The 13913-nt window shown below is 46.3% G+C and overlaps 1 protein-coding gene across 1 annotated transcript in view; it reads right to left on the reverse strand.

The window, feature by feature from the left end:
* Positions 1–13913, reverse strand: part of ERN2 (endoplasmic reticulum to nucleus signaling 2) — a 211140-nt gene that overhangs the window by 61427 nt on the left and 135800 nt on the right. The gene's annotated exons all lie outside the window — the stretch shown is intronic.

Below are 13913 nucleotides of genomic sequence, written 5' to 3' on the forward strand. Positions count from 1 at the left end.
CTACAGCTCAGAGATTTGATTTTCTAACAATTTATATCACTGAAATTCCACTTGGAAATATGAAACATATTCACAAACCTTTCATACTGCAATGCATACATAAATATTTCCTATGCAAGTGTAACTACACAGAGACCTCTTCCTGATATTAAGGTTGTAATTTTATCTTCTTAAACTGTGTTTTGCATTTTGATGAGAAGGCACCCATCTTTCATGCTCAAATCCCGTTTTAACGATGACTTTTGTGTAACTGTTTCTGCATTCAGTGGGGGTGGAAGATAATGACTACATTTTTAGGTCTCGGACTAGGCAGCGCATGCGCTGTCTCGTCAGAGAGATGCTGTATACAGTATAGTGGGGGAAGCTCCGCCCACTTTCCAGCCTTACTTTTTATTGGCTTGAATCATAATTCCTGCATTCTCATTGGTGCTTGGCTTCCTAATCCCGCCTCCTGGCAGCCATGTCGTCATTTTTAGGTCTCGGGACCATCCGGTCGGCAGACCGGAAGTCCGGAGATTTAATGACTTGGGAGAAGAGGGGCTTGAACCCGCCCCTCTTCTGCCCTGTTCTCCATTGGCTGGCCTCGTAAATGCTGGCCAGCCATTGGAGAAGAGGTCCCGTCACTCCAATCCTGCCCCATCCTTTTCGGATCGGGGGGCGTGTTTTTTGCGAAAAGTCTCAGGGAGGAGACAACAGCAAAACACGCCCCCCGATCCGAAAAGGACGCTGCGTTTCCTCGCCTTCAGCACCAGACAGCCGGCCAGTGTGGAGACTGTTCTGGGAGAAGGACACCATACCTACTGTATCGCGCTATTCGGGCGCGTGTTCGGTAAAACAGCGCTTCTCGCGGCGCTCGAGAGCCAGCAGCTGCTGTTTTGTTTAGCTGGAGGAGCCCGGGCTGTGCCTCGAGGAGGAGGAAGGGTCTCTGGGCGCGCCGTGGGCAGGAGCAGAAGCAGCCGCGAGTCATCCATCCCGCCCCCCGCTCGCTCTCTGAGAAGTGTGAAACACTCCTTCAGCGTGAGCTGTGCCCCCGCTGCAGTGTATCGAAGCCCCCCCCCCCCAGCATTGGGCAAACAAGCGTCCGAAAACACCGACAACAGGAAGCATGACTGGACAACTAACACACCGAGAGCAGCAACACCGAAACACGACTCCTCAATACAAACGGAAAGAGGACACGTACATTATAGCAGCTCTGTGGTGGACTAAATGAAAAATCAAACATAATTGTTCAAAGATAAATGCACGAACACTAGCATAACATAAGCCCCGGCAGCCCCCACATTGCGGGGGCGTCCTGAGCTCCAGGGGCCTCATAACTCAGTCCACTCACTGACTCACTAACTGGGTCTTGGAACAGTTAGTTGTATAGGTACGCTCGAGCACACGTTCACGATATTACATATGATGCATGCACGCCGCTGCGTGGTCTTCAGGGTGGGGCACAGGGTGGGAGTGTGTGCATTGTCATTCACACTTGCACAGTGTAAGCTGCATGTGCGGCAGCCGGTGGGACCATCATTTTCCAGCAGTCTGCGCAGTGCGCGTGCAACTGAAGCTGCAGGTCACAGGTGAGCGTGAAACGAGATGAGACGTACTCGCTATATCACAATCACGTCTGGTTCTCTCTTCTCTGCAGCGGGGACAGAGGGCTGCTGTATTTAGAATCCCGGGGCTGCCACAGCCAGACATGTGGCTTCAAAATGCACACTTCAGTTACCATTCACACCAAGCATCGGGAATGCACACTTCAGTTACCATTCACACCAAGCATCGGGAATGCACACTTCAGTTACCATTCACACCGAGCATCGGGAGGGGCGTAGAAAGAAAAGGCACGCTTTAATCCCAAACTTTGCACCGCGACAGGCAGAGATTGTTGTGTCCATTAAGGACCGATGCGGTTTTCTGATAAAGACCGATGCGCCATCTGCGAATATGACCATCCCAATTACCCCATGTGCTGGCCTGTCTAGGCTCGTGCAAAAGTCATTTCGTGTAAAAAGTTCAGCAAAACAGTTGTAGCAAAGGCACAGAATGCACACCACCTGGCTGAAACCCAGGACCTCTGACAGATTTATGGCATTTGCTGGCTCTGATGCAGTGTCCTGGCACTTCAGGACCTCAATCCAGGCCTGGCTAGATGATGCAAAAGCTCTAAAAACTAATGGCTGCCGCCATGCGACACTTCTGTAGTGCATGGAGACCTTCTTGGTGTCATTAAATTGCCCAATCGTGTAAGTGAGCTGCAAACCTGGTTCAGAACAGAGCCTTTCACAATGTTCCATAGGAAGGGGGTGGTCTCAAGGCTCACCTGGAATTCCACATCATCAAAGGCACTGTTCTCCTGGCAATTTTTTTCCCACGTCGCTGCGTCTCCTCAGCTGAGGACATATTTCACAACTCGGACATCGAGCACACCACCTCCTTTTATCTGGACCACACCTGCGTCTTTCACCCACATTTCATGTGCCTATATCTGTTGATAAGATCCTGAGCTACAATTAAATAAATAAGGACACAGTCTTTGTAGTTTGATGGGCCCAGTTGGTTCAAAATTGGAATATTAAGGGCTCAAAGCTCTACTCTAAAACCTGCGGCCGCTGCAACTAAATGTCAGGCTGCGTGGTCGTGAATCAACCTCAGGTCTCTTTATTCCACTGCCGGACAATCGCTGTACCTTTATCTCAATCTCCCGCATTCTCCCTTTATGGCAGGTTTACAATCTTTGATCAACTTTGTCAAACATTCACCCCAGTACAGAAATCTGGGCCTAAATCGTAATTATTTTTGCTCATCATGCAATTCCAGTTTGGACTCAGCCATATCCAATCAGTCTTGAGCCTGCTCCCCATGGCAACTGCCAGGTCAGATCCTCGATGGACCGGAAACAAGCATCCTGGGACCGGTTGAGTTCGTATGATCTGTTCCCTCTGTGTCAGGGACCACCGAGGAACAATATCAACTGACTTTCTTGCGAAGTTTGGGCTTAGATGTTGCTTTTTCATCACTTGATTTATTGCGGGCTGAGCAGACCGCAGTACCTTCTGTATCGCGCTATTCGGGCGCGTGTTCGGTAAAACAGCGCTTCTCGCGGCGCTCGAGAGCCAGCAGCTGCTGTTTTGTTTAGCTGGAGGAGCCCGGGCTGTGCCTCGAGGAGGAGGAAGGGTCTCTGGGCGCGCCGTGGGCAGGAGCAGAAGCAGCCGCGAGTCATCCATCCCGCCCCCCGCTCGCTCTCTGAGAAGTGTGAAACACTCCTTCAGCGTGAGCTGTGCCCCCGCTGCAGTGTATCGAAGCCCCCCCCCCAGCATTGGGCAAACAAGCGTCCGAAAACACCGCCAACAGGAAGCATGACTGGACAACTAACACACCGAGAGCAGCAACACCGAAACACGACTCCTCAATACAAACGGAAAGAGGACACGTACATTATAGCAGCTCTGTGGTGGACTAAATGATAAATCAAACACACACACACACACACTGAAACACAGAATAGCAATACTGAAAACACGATGATTCAATACAAACTGCACGAGGACACGCATTATAGCAGATCAGTGGACTAAATTACAAAACAACCACACACGCAATAAAATCACACAAATAACAAACACAACTCAATACAAACTGAAAAGGGCACGCACAGTATACCTGATCTGTGGAATAAATGACAAAACAACCACACACACACATACTCAAAACATAGAGAGAACAGCAATAGCTCCCCCCAACAAGCATTTACAATGCAACGGTCTTGGCATTAGTAAAGTTAGAGCTATTGGCATTGCTCATGACAATGCCGTTTCTTTAAATGTTTTAAAAACAAACACATAAACAAAAATAATATCATGAGCAATGCCAATAGCTCTAACTTTACCAATGCCGAGACCATTGCATTGTAAATGCTTGTTATCCTTACCAGGCTATCGGCCCCTTTACTAGAAAAACTGTTTTGTTCCCGTGGCTCTCCTCATTCCCTCCTGTAGTCTGTAACTTCTTACACTACAATCACTCCCCCACCTCCTCCCGTTAGTGCCTTCTTTTGCCCCCGCGCTTCTGTGTTAAATGCAATAGGGCTCACGTAAATACGAGCCCTGTTGCATTTTCAGTGCTTGTTTGCCGTCTCATTGGTGGGCATTCGCACTCTTTGTCTCGCATGCGCGCGATGCCTTACATCGTGCGCATGCGAGACAAAGGGAGGCAGAGACAGCACAAGCAGTGAAGCAGGACGAGGTGAAGCGGGGCTTTGGTTCGTTTGCTTCTGGGAATGGGAATCTCGGCAACGACACATCTTGATGCAATCTAATTTGAGATGGGTATACGGTTATAGGGTATGTAGGACAGCCCAACTGTTGCCATGTCCGGGCTGCTGTTGATTTTCACCTTTGACCAGGTTGACTGCTTTCTGCAGATGATGTACCGGTGTCGTCTTCAGCAAAGCGTTAGTTCATGTTTATCGCAGACTCCCCTTTCTGAATTGCTCTCCCATCCTCCCTCAGAAGGTGTGCGTTTTCCGTTTATTTTCCCATGTGAAAAAATGTGAACAAAAACGCTCTGTTGCATTCGGGTTTCAGGGGCACAATCCGCAGACTCGTCTCTACCTGTGGCATCCCGAGCTCTGAAGGGACATTTGAATTTTGGACAGCTCGTGATGCGGTCACCTCTGAAACGCAGCAAAGCTCTTGAATCATCCTCATTTTTCTGAACCAGCTCGGCGGTAATAAATTGAAACAGTCCTTGTCATGACTTCATGAGCTGGGCGTTAATGGAGAAAACTGGAGAGGTTTCAATTATTTTAGAAGCAATATAGATTTGAACTGCGATTATGTCTGCCTTCTAAAGCAGGGCAAGGAAAGGACAAATGCTTGGTTTCACAACACCATGTTTACGAGACTTCATATGTAACGGGTCCTGCTCGGATCTGGGTACCCTTAACATTAACAATGCCAATAGGTCTTCCCTTTTTAAGTAACCGACCTTACTGATGCATTTTCGCAATGTTGTGCAGCATCGGTAAAAAGAAATGCCCTTTGCTGATGTGCACCATTTGAAAGAAAACATAATTATGCAAATAAACATGTGTCATAGTGCTTATGTGCACATATAATGACATTTGTTTTTTAAAGCTTTGTGTGTTACATTTTCGTACATTACACCCAATACAACGTGTTTGCTGCCAACCTAAGTGATAACACTTGAACCATTTTTTAAAAAATTTAACATTACAAGATGATGGATGCTACTTGGAATGGTAAATAAAAATAAAATAGTTTTTTTACAAATATGAGTGGCGTGGCACCAAATGGCATCTGCTAGGCCCTCCAAAATATTGAAATATATATATTTTATTTTTAGGACCACAAGGGATGGGGAGCAAACACGTGGTGGGTGAGATCGAACCAATGCGAAAGGGAAAGGGGGAGCGAGCAAGGAGGTAATGATGAAGGTTAAAGCACTATGGGTTGTCCTGCTATATCGTAAGACTACACTAAAAGAGACCATAAATGCAGTTGTGCATCTAATGTAAGCACCGGATCACTCCACCACTTAAGGATCTCAATTGGCTTTACTGAAGTACGGCACTCTAATAAAGATGTCTGCATCACTACAAGGTAATCTACTTCTTCAGGTGTAAATATATTTCGCATAAAATGGAGGGGCCTGCATTACATGTAAAAAGGGGTTTACTACTAGAAGGCCCTAAGGCACTCAAAACACAAGACAATGAAACAGGCTTTCTTGAGGGCGGTACAAAAATTATGAGGAAGGCACGGACATTCAAACATGGTGTGAAGGATTTTGATGTACAAGAAAATAGTTATCCCGAAGAGCAAATACTCTCACTCAGCCTTCGCTCACACATCTGGTCGCATCTATGTAGACAGCCAGCTAGGGTAAAAAATAAAAGCAACACACTTGCAAAGCAAATAGATTCCACAGACACCTGTGGCCTTGCCTAGGCTTGTCTTATTGGATGCCACTACCAAACACATTATGGGTTCTGCAAGTCTAACTATGAATACAGCCACGTCACCTGTGGTCCTGCTCTGCCAAGCGAAAATGGCATTGGGTGTGCACTCTGTCTGCAACCACCGAGTCTGCCGTGGCATCGTAAGGCCTGTGGCCCCTTCCCGCTCTTCTGCCTTTTGTACGGCATACCCTGCCTTCCCCATTCCGCTTCACTTCCTCTCCCTTCTTTATTGTCCCATCTCTGTCCTTCACTTTTCCCGTTTCGCTTTTCATTTTTTTCTTTACAAACCGATGCTCCTCCTTTATGTTCCCAATGCTAGCTCTCCCGTTTGTTCGTTGTTCTATTGCTCTCTGCTGGTCTTCACCTGTGCTTCCCTGTTCTGCTCTGCCCTGTTCTGTTGTGCACTATTCTGTTGTGCCCTGTTCTATTGTGCACTATTCTGTTCTGCCCTGTTCTATTTTCCAATGTTCTGTTCGGTTATATGCTGCCCTGTTCTATTATGCACTGTTCTGTGCTGCCCTGCTCTATTTTGCATTGTTCTGTGCTGCCCTGTTCTGCCCACTTCTCTGCTGGCTTTTTCTTTTGGGCGCTGTTCTGTTCTATTCAGTTTTGCGCTGCCCTGTTCTGGCCATTTCTGTGCTGCGTTTTTGTGTTTGGCACTGTTCCCTCCTGCTCAGATGTTCTTCCCACTTCTAACTAATAAGATGAAGAAACTGGGGGGGGAGGTCTCTCAAAGGGCCATAGCCAATCTAATAAAGGGCGTGGCTTAAAACACGTAAGCTAAACATCTGTGCTTAGCATAGTGTGCCACACTACTGGTATCTGTCATAGCATCCACATATATGATACAACAAGTAACATTACACCTACAACAAGCCAGGATTATTGGCTTTGTCAATGGCTCTTAGTTGCATATTACTAAGGACAATTAAAAGATGTACTGCTTCTCTGTGCTCGTTTTATTTTAATAGCATCATAGTGTTTCAGGCCACGTAATATCTAATACTAGATTGACATCTAGTCTCCTTGGGACTCACAAACTTCTTCTCAACCATTTCCCTATACCATCCCGGATAACTTAGCACAGGAGCATTCTTCTCATACGCGAGTTTGAGCTATTGACATTATAAATAACAATGCCTTTTATTTTTGTTTTGGATTTTAAAACCTAAATATAAGGCATTGCCATTTACAATGCCAATAGCTTAAACTCGGGTAAATCCGAGACCTATTGCATTGCAAATGCTTGTTAAATCTGGTGTTAGCAAAGACCTCCGGCTCTCACCAAAAACATATACATACAGTATCAGAGGCTTTCCGCCAGTCCTCCTAGGGCAATGGGCTGCATCTGTACATTTAAGCTTGTCCACCCATGCATGCCTATGCTGGATGTGTGGCCATCTGTGATTGTTTCTGTAAAACGTTGTTACGGAAACATTCAAAGTCTCCCGGTGTTGGGCAATCATGTGCATGGGTGACCATTTAAAACAAAATGTTTTTGTAATCAATATTGAATATGCTACTTACCAGTATGCATCTGTTCTTGGCATGTAGGGCTGCTGACATTCATATCTGTGCATAGATCGCCGCCTAGTGTTGGGTCCGGATGTTTGCACGTTGTTGTCCTGGAAGAGTCTTCGAAGTATCCTGAGATAGGTGACTCCTCCCCTGGACCACAGTGCGCATGGGCATCCTCTCCATCCTCAGATTGTTTTTCGCCATTGTGGCAGTGATGGAGTAGATACAGAAAGTGATGACCCTGCTATACAGTAATTCTGAGAGCTGCAGCTGCTACAGGCGCCGGGCAGGAGGGTGGGCGATATGAATGTCAGCAGCCCTACATGCCAAGAACAGATGCATACTGGTAAGTAGCATATTCAGTTCGAGGCATGTGGGCTGCTGAATTCATATCTGTGCATAGAATACATAGCAGTACCTCCCATTAGCGGCGGCTACCAGTGCCAGCTGCAGCGGTCTGAAAAAGAGTTTTGAGAACAGCCTGTCCTACAGCTGCCTGCTGTTTTGATTGCACATCTACACAATAGTGTTTGGTAAATGTATGTGTAGTGGACCAGGTGGCTGCTCTACATATATCATGCAAAGGAATGTTTCCCAGGAAAGCCATGGAGGCCCCTAACTTACGTGTTGAGTGGGCTCGTGGGGGAATCGTTAATGTGCGTTTAGCTTTTTGATAGCAAATTTGAAAACATTTAACGATCCATCTGGCTATACCTGCTTTGGAGATGGCGTTACCTTTGTGGTGTGGGGCAAAGGCAACGAAAAGTTGTTTTGTTTTCCTAAAGACTTTAGTCCTGTCTATATAGTACATGAGGGCTCTTTTTACATCCAGTGTATGGAGTGCTCTTTCTGCGACAGTTTGTGGGTTTTGAAAGAAACAGGCAGTTCAATGGTTTGATTCATGTGGAACTGCGATATCACCTTGGGCATGAATTTGGGGTTGGTACGTAATACGACCCTGTTGGCGTGAACCTGTATGAATGGCTCTTGAATGGTTAGTGCCTGGAGTTCACTAACTCTCCTCAAAGAAGTGATTGCTACTAGGAAAGCTACTTTCCAGGTGAGGAATTGAATCTCGCATGAGTGTAGAGGTTCAAAGGGTGGACCCATCAGGCGTGTGAGGACCAAGTTGAGGTTCCACATTGGAGCTTGTGGGTGGCTTGGAGGAATTACTCGTTTGAGTCCTTCCAAGAATGCTTTGATGGCAGGCACTCTGAATAAAGAGAGGTGCTGCCTGTTCTGGAGATAGGCTGATATTGCGGTCAAATGGACACGTATTGAGGTGTATGCCAGATTGCATCGGTATAGGTGTAAGAGGTAACAAATTATGTTTTGGATGGATGCGTCTAGCGGGTTAATGTCATTGTTATTGCAATAAATGATGAACCTTTTCCATTTGGCTGCATAGCAAGCTCTGGTAGTGGGTCTTCTAGCTTCCTTAATGATGTCCATACAGTCAGGTGGTAGGTTTAGGTAGCCAAACTCTAGGACTTCAGGAGCCAGATTGCCAGGTTCAGCTGTTGCGGATCTGGGTGCTGAATCTCTCCATGGTTCTGCGTCAAATGCGCGGGTTTGATCCGCAGCCTTTGATGCGGCACCACGGAAAGTTCGAGAAAGGTGGTGTACCATGGTTGGCGTGCCCATGTTGGAGCAACCAGGACGAGTGTCAGTGAGTGTTGTCTGAGTTTGCGTGCCACCAGCGGTATCAATAGTGCTGGGGGAAAAGCGTACGCAAATCTGCCGGACCAGTTCATCCATATCGCATTGCCCTGCGACTGCGGATGTGGGAACCTGGCGGCAAAGCTTTGGCATTTTGCGTTTTCGCTTGTGGCGAATAGGTCTATCTCTGGATGACCCCACTGTTGGAAGTACGGTTGGAGTACTGACGGATGTAGCTCCCACTCGTGCATCTGGTGGCTGTGTCTGCTGAGCAGATCCGCCATCTGGTTGTCCTTGCCGGGGAGGTGTTCCGCCATGAGGAATATGTTCCTCTGAATGGCCCACTTCCACATGCTCTGAGCCAGATGAGACAACTGTGGAGAGTGTGTTCCTCCCTGCTTCTGTATGTAGTACATGGCAGTCATGTTGTCCGTCCGGATCAACACGACTTTGTTGCACAAGTGTACTTTGAATGCTTTCATTGCCAGGAAGATTGCCATTAGTTCTAGAAGGTTGATGTGCATCTTCTTTTGCTGTATTGTCCATAGTCCCTGCACTGTGTAATTGAGTACATGGAGAGACTTAAAGGAGACTGCGGTGTGTTCACATGTCATGTTGTGTTGATAGCGCTACTTTTTAAACGATTTTACAAGTTTTATCGAAATGTAAAATTGCACTGTTATTATTTGCACTGACTTGCCACTTGCACAGCTGATTTTTCACCCGCCCCGGTCCATCCCGGCTGAGTGCCGTTGTGTGGAGGGCGTGGTGAGGCTGCACAGGCGGTCATTTCCGGTCGGGGAGGCGGGACTTCGCCCACGATACAACTCATAAGACCGAGGGGCATGCGAGCGCGCTGAGAGACTTAAAGGAGACTGCGGTGTGTTCACATGTCATGTTGTGTTGATAGCGCTACTTTTTAAACGATTTTACAAGTTTTATCGAAATGTAAAATTGCACTGTTATTATTTGCACTGACTTGCCACTTGCACAGCTGATTTTTCACCCGCCCCGGTCCATCCCGGCTGAGTGCCGTTGTGTGGAGGGCGTGGTTAGGCTGCACAGGCGGTCATTTCCGGTCGGGGAGGCGGGACTTCGCCCACGATACAACTCATAAGACCGAGGGGCATGCGAGCGCGCAGCGGACGCGTGCAGCGGGCGCGCCGGCGGCGCGCCGAAGGCGCGCCTAAGGCAAGCCCGTCTGCGCCCGTCCGCGCCCGACTGGGCCCAGGGGCCAGAAGCCCTGATGCCATGAAACCTCCGGGGCTTATTAGATACTCAGTAGAGGAACTTCGGAAACTATCTAAGCCAGTTGATGTACGATGCATACACACTTTAAATGTAGAGAGAAATGAAACAAAATGCAGTCACTGTAGCCTAAATTTAAAACACAAAAAAACGAATTCCAGTAAGAAGAATATACTACAGCTAGCGGTATTAAATTGTAGGTCTCTAGTTAAACATAAACACGAGATTCACGACCTCCTTAAGGAACTGGCACTGGATGCTTTATTCCTGACTGAGACATGGATTAATGAATGTTCCACCCCTGACGTCCTAGATGCAGTACCCGATGAATATAGGATAGAAAGGCAGGACCGGGAAGGTCAGAGAGGTGGCGGTATTGCGATAATTTATAAATCCACACTTAAATGTAAAATAATAGGAATGGATATAACCAACTGTGAAGCCATTCTTTTTACATTAGCTGCTTCTGAGGATAACACCATCACGGGCCTCTTAATATATCGCCCTCCAGGTCCACTAACCAATTTCATTAAAAGCTTAGAAGAATTGATAGTACATCCTGCTCTACGATATAAAAACTTTCTGGTCCTAGGTGACCTAAATATACATTTTGAAGATCCACGGAATAAGGAAGCTAACAATATATGCAAAGATTTTCTAACTCTTAATCTAAGACAAAAAGTGGAGACACCGACGCATCAAGGTGGCCACACTCTTGACCCCATTTTCTCTAACAACATGGAGATAAAAGTCGATACACCATGGCCTATTCCATGGTCCGACCACTACTTGGTCCGGTTTACCTTACCAGCCCATAGAAGAAGGCAAATACAGGAGAATAGGGAGATTACTACTAGAAAATGGAATAATTTTAATACTACTTCCTTCACCCAGGCACTATTGAAAGATATACCTTTGTTAGATACCGATATCAATCTAACCAACTTGAATCTGGAATCATGGATCACAGAGGCGTTAGATATAACTGCACCGTGGAGTAAGAGAACCCCTAAAAGACACAAAAAAACTGCACCGTGGTTCACTGACGAACTGAAAATGGCTAAGGGAAAATGTAAATCGCTCGAACGAGCATGGAGGAAGGAATACTGTAGTAAGGTGAAGGAGGAGTACAAAAAGGAACTAAAGCAATATCATGCCCTTATAAAGAAATCCAGACGTACTTTTTACACGGAAAAAATTGAAGGAGCCAGTAACTCATCCAAAGAAATGTTTACTTTACTTAAGTCCCTTAGAACACACATAGATAGAGACGACTCAAGCGTATCTATTGACAATTGTAATGAGATAGCCGAGTTCTTTTCTAATAAGGTGACTAAAATTTACGAAACTTTCCCTGCAGAGGCTCGCCAGGGTACAGGCCCATTGCAAGAAAGACAGGAATTTTTCGCTGGGGTGACTCTGGATACATTTGATGTCTTGGAAATCGACGAAATTACCGCCTTAGCCAATGGCATAAAGTCCGGTTCCCCGCTTGATCCAGCTCAACCTAGAATAATAATGGAGGGAGCCAGTGTTATTATGCCGTATATAGCAGGTCTCATCCAGCGCTCCTTTCAAACTGGTATGGTTCCTGCAAAATGGAAGCAGGCCATTGTCAAGCCTTTAAAGAAAAAGCCTTCATTAGATATAAATATTTTTGATAATCTTCGCCCGATTTCTCTCTTACCATTCGTGGCGAAAATTGCGGAGAAGATAGCAAACAAACAGCTGGTAGAACACTTAAATAGGAATGATATATTGCACCCCTCACAATCAGGCTTTAGGAGTGCTCATTCCACTGAGTCTGCGTTACTCATGGCCTCTGAAACTTTGAGAAAATATGCGGACGAAGGACAAACAGCCGCACTGATTCTGTTGGATCTCAGCGCGGCGTTTGATACCGTTTCCCATAAACTGCTCCTGCATAGGCTAGAGGTGTGCGGTGTAAAACACAGTGCACTCAAGTGGCTAGAATCGTTCCTCTCGTCAAGAAGTTTTCAAGTTTCACAACAATCATATTACTCGAAGAGTTTTCCCTTGTTGCAGGGAGTTCCACAGGGATCAGCACTGAGCCCTACTCTTTTTAATGTGTACGTGGCACCTCTGGCAGAAAAAGTGGAGAAATATGAGGTATCAATAGTGTCTTACGCAGACGATACGCAGTTGATTGTCTTGCTCTCTCAAAACAAGGACCAAGCAGCTGTTCGTTTTTCTGAATGTCTAAAGGAAATAGCACTCTGGATGACAAATCAGTGCCTTAAACTAAATGGCAGCAAAACCGAGGTCTTGGTCGTAGGGAAAACACCATCCATTTGGTCAAGTGCATGGTGGCCTGACGCTCTGGGCACACTACCTATTCCTAAGGCGGAAGTAAAAAATCTTGGAATATGGTTCGATTCTGATTTGACTTTCGAAAGCCAAATCAGGAAGGTAGCTGGAAAATGCTATGCCACAATAAAAACCTTGCAAAAAATACTAGACTTATTACCATCTAATACCAGGAAGACCATTGTTCACTCTGTGGTAACTTCGCAATTGGATTATGGAAATGTTTTATATCTTGGAGCCACCAAGAGGGACATGGCCAGACTGCAGAGAGTACAGAATGCAGCAGCTCGGCTGGTGCTGGGGCTGCCACGAAGAACAAATGCAAAAAAATCACTGACAGCTCTCCACTGGCTTCCGGTGGAGAAGCGAGTAGTATTTAAGGCAATGTGTCATTGCCATAGAATTCTGCTAAAGAAAGGTCCTAGGTATCTGCAACCGTTAATCACGAAATACATACCAGGGCGCTGCCTTAGATCATTAGATAAGGACTTGGTGATCATACCAAGAATCTTTAGAGCCAGAATGGGCGAACGTTCATTCAGGTACCGAGCTGCAAAATTATGGAACAGTCTTCCTGTTAACTTAAGAAGAGAACTATGCGAAATTAAGTTTCGTAAGCTACTTAAAACATGGCTGTTTGTTCATCCATCTCTGGTATAATTTTTCCGTTATATCCCTTTCAACGGTCAGGCGTGCAGAAACCCATCTCTCTTCTCTTTGAACTCTCTTTAAGCGCGGGGACACACCGGTAGGTGTAACCAGGCGCTATATAAATGTATAAATAAATAAAATAAATAAATAAATAAATAATAAATAAATAAATAAACATGAGCTCCCCATCCCTGGAGAGACGCGTCCGCTGTCAGTATTATTTGTGGAACAGGCTCTTGGAACGGTCGGCCCTTGCAAAGGTTTTGTGGATTCCACCAATGCAGAGAGTTGTATGCCCGACCGCTCACCAACACTAGGTCTTTTAGTTGCCCGTGAGCCTGATTCCATTGACGTGCTAAGCACTCCTGAAGCGGGCGCATAAGTCTCGCGTGTGGGACTATGAAAATGCAGGAGGCCATCATGCCTATCAGCTGCATGAACACTCACGCGGGAAGGGAGTGTTGGGGTTTGAACTTGGAAATCAGCATTTGCATGCTGTTGATCCTCACTAAATTTGGCTGAGCTGTGGCTGCCA

Source organism: Triturus cristatus, chromosome 10 (assembly GCF_964204655.1).
Source record: "Triturus cristatus chromosome 10, aTriCri1.1, whole genome shotgun sequence".
NCBI lineage: Eukaryota > Metazoa > Chordata > Amphibia > Caudata > Salamandridae > Triturus > Triturus cristatus.